At 38.3% G+C, this 3,092-nt stretch overlaps 1 long non-coding RNA gene across 2 annotated transcripts; it reads right to left on the bottom strand.

The window, feature by feature from the left end:
* Window positions 1-1,701: 1,701 nt before the first annotated feature.
* On the bottom strand, window positions 1,702-2,348 carry LOC115891397. 2 transcript variants are annotated; one of them, XR_004051836.1, is made up of 4 exons: window positions 2,310-2,348; window positions 2,043-2,256; window positions 1,873-1,982; window positions 1,702-1,744 (listed from the first exon to the last, which is right to left on the bottom strand). It is a non-coding gene; the product is annotated as an uncharacterized LOC115891397 (long non-coding RNA). The 2 variants fall into 2 exon arrangements; XR_004051835.1 differs by having other exon boundaries at window positions 1,708-1,982.
* Between the last annotated feature and the right edge of the window lie 744 nt (window positions 2,349-3,092).

Below are 3,092 nucleotides of genomic sequence, written 5' to 3'. Positions count from 1 at the left end.
GCTCTAAACGGGAGTAAAAGACTAACCGTGCGAACAAACGCTATAGGCCCACCGGTCATCGAATGGTGTAAATCTAATTTTGATAAGGAGTCGCGGTCAACTTTTTAGCCAACCATACCAACAGCTATGGTAGGCTATTAAGATCGGCAAAAAAAAGTTTTTTTAATTTCACTCATGAGTTATTTGGATCATAAATGACCTAAATACAAAGTATTTTCTCATGGTGTCTGTCTGTCTGTCCGTCTGTAACACGATAACTCAAAAACCGCTAAACCGATTTTAACCAAATTTGGCACAAAATACTGTGGCACCCGATAATTTGGCCATTAGTTTTTGGTGCGGGTGGGGGGTTGAAGCCGGCCGTCCAAGAATCCACAGGGCAAACTCCAGCCAGCATCGTTATGGGACGGGAAGTGCGCCTACCTTGTGATCTGAAGTTTGGTTGCCGACCGGGAGAAGATGTCGCCGGAGAAGATTATGTCCATAGACTACGCCAAAGGATGGACGACATCCATCAGCGAGTCCGCCTAAATATTCAAAGCACTAGTGACCGAATGAAGGAGCACTACGACATTCAAGCTGAACATGGAGGGTACCAACCAGGGAATTTGGTGTGGCTGTACAACCCGCAGAGGCGTCGTGGATTATCTTCGAAGCTGCAATCCTCGTGGGAAGGCCCATACGAAGTCATGGATAGGATTAATGACGTCGTATATCGTATCAGAAAATTGCCAAAAGGAAAACCCAGGATAGTTCATTTCAACCGTTTGAGCCCCTACCAAGGCGAAATAGAAGATCGTGCTGGGACCGTGAGAACCTGCAGCTTTGATCCCCCTGATTCGGAGATATCCTTCATGGCGAGACGACTTCATGGCCCGATACAACAGCAGTAAGAAGGCTCGCTATGGTGTGACCAAAGAAGAACAACGGAACCTCTTTTCCGTGCCTCCTGATTATTCGCTCGCTCACTGTGTGGCCCAAGATTTGCGAATGTCCAGAGGAATTGCTGCGACGTTCAATGAGAAGTTTGGGCGTATCGGAGAACTACGCCGACAGGATCCAGAGGTTGGAAGCGTCTTGAGGCTAATCGACAATGCGCATGGTCAAGCAAGACATATCTTCTATCTGGTCACTAAGGAATGGTCGCCGAGTAAGCCGACTTATCTCAATCTATGGAAGACCCTGATTGAACTGAGAGAAGCCCTGCTAAACAACAACATTACACGATTAGCCATTCCGAAGCTGGTGTGTGGACTCGATGGTTTGAGTTGGCGTACAATCCGGAACATGATTGAAGTCTTGTTTAGATTTACGGGAATCGAGATCCTCGTTTGCTGCTACAACCCAAAGCTGAGATCAGGCGAGAAAACTGTAGACTGCTATTTCTACCAGACTTCTCAATGTACCAGGGGCCAGCTTTGCAAGTACCTTCATTCACCGTGTACATCTCGGGACGAGCATGTATCTAAGGAGGGGGCAGTGTTGCGAAACCAGTCCCGCTTTAATATGACCTAGAAGAGCCTAGAAATTCGAGAACACAGCGGTTAAGAATTTTCCAGCACCGCCCAGAGCGTTCGAGACTCCGTCGCACGCCTATATATATACCGACGCCGGTGCGCAAGAGACAGACGATAATAAACTACAATGTGCTACGGTCGAGGCTCAATATATATTGAGCAGTCATATATTATGCAGAATATATTTCTCAATATATTCTGCATAATATATGACTCGATACATTCACCTAGAATAAAATCAATAATATCATTTATGAATAGAAAACTACATGTATAACTTTTTCGTTAATATTTGCAATTTCAGACCAGAACTTGTCTGAAGAGAACTTTCTTGGTTTGTTTAAAAATATCTTACCGTATAACATAAATTTACATCTGAATTAATCTAATCAGATCAAATTTTCTTCATAGTATAGAAAACAGCGAAACTATTTGACTGGTAATCGAGCTATCAATAAGCTGACACTAAAATTTAATGCATAATTAAATGGGATAATTATTTTCATGTAAAACAAAACTTTATACTTAATAAGACCACAGGGAGTACATAATTACAACAGTGTTTGATTTAATGTATTGCCTGGTATTTGTAGATCTATTATTGTATTGTGATTACAATTGCCTTCTTCTCCATTGATGCATCCTAATTTAAGATTACTGATTTTCTAATACGTAATTAAAGTGAAATTATTTTTCCTACCATTACATAATTAATTTCTTCCTACCATTAGGTAGATACCTGAAAGGTTAATCAATTAAAAACGAATTTATTAAGACATTTAAACTGTTTACCTCATTTCTCACATATTTTTGACACAAAACATTATAAATAAATCAAAAATATTCGTATACCAACTGAATTATATGATATTTCATTTTGAATAATAAAGTACTTTTTACAGGTTTATTTGGCATTGTTTGCATTATTGTTTTTTTGTTGTTTTCTGTTTTGTTTTTGTGCGAGTTTAATAACCCATGAATAACCTTAAACTACACACCATACTAAGGATGTACGATTCGAATCGATTTTTATCAAATCGACGCGATTTTTTATCAAACGATTTTTTTTGGTATAATCGATCTTTTTTTTAAATCGAAGTACCGATTTTTATTTATACAGTTTTACAGGTTTATTTATTTGTTAGAATTTTAGGGAATAAGAAAAAACACTTTAGTTTTGCTGGAATATTTGTTTGCAGTGCATCCCTAGTAAAAAGTGGCCATCTAGCAATGAACTGAAAAATTAAGGGTAAGTGCTTTCGCTGCCGCATGCGCCCGATGTTTGTTTATCACTTTGATATCAGGTGTCAGATTTTTGTCTGGGCTTCCCCATATTTTTTATATTTTAGATAACATAGAATATTCTTTGATTTTACCTTAATTCTTTCTTGTATTTTTTAATTTATTTTTTGGGATATCCTCTACTCCATACATTAAACATTTAGAAAATTGATTTATCTATCTTTAGACAACCACCAAAAACGTTGACCCATAATAGTAATACATCAGTCCAGTAGAGGACGCTAAGTCAAAAAATTCCGAAATAAAAAATTTGTAATTTGTAATTCCTTTAGT

The sequence above is a fragment of the Sitophilus oryzae genome, unplaced genomic scaffold (genome assembly GCF_002938485.1).
Source record: "Sitophilus oryzae breed Bouriz unplaced genomic scaffold, Soryzae_2.0 scaffold_1181_pilon_pilon, whole genome shotgun sequence".
Classification (NCBI taxonomy): domain Eukaryota; kingdom Metazoa; phylum Arthropoda; class Insecta; order Coleoptera; family Curculionidae; genus Sitophilus; species Sitophilus oryzae.
Note: the sequence above shows the minus strand (reverse complement) of the source record. Positions and strands in the feature narration are given on the sequence as shown.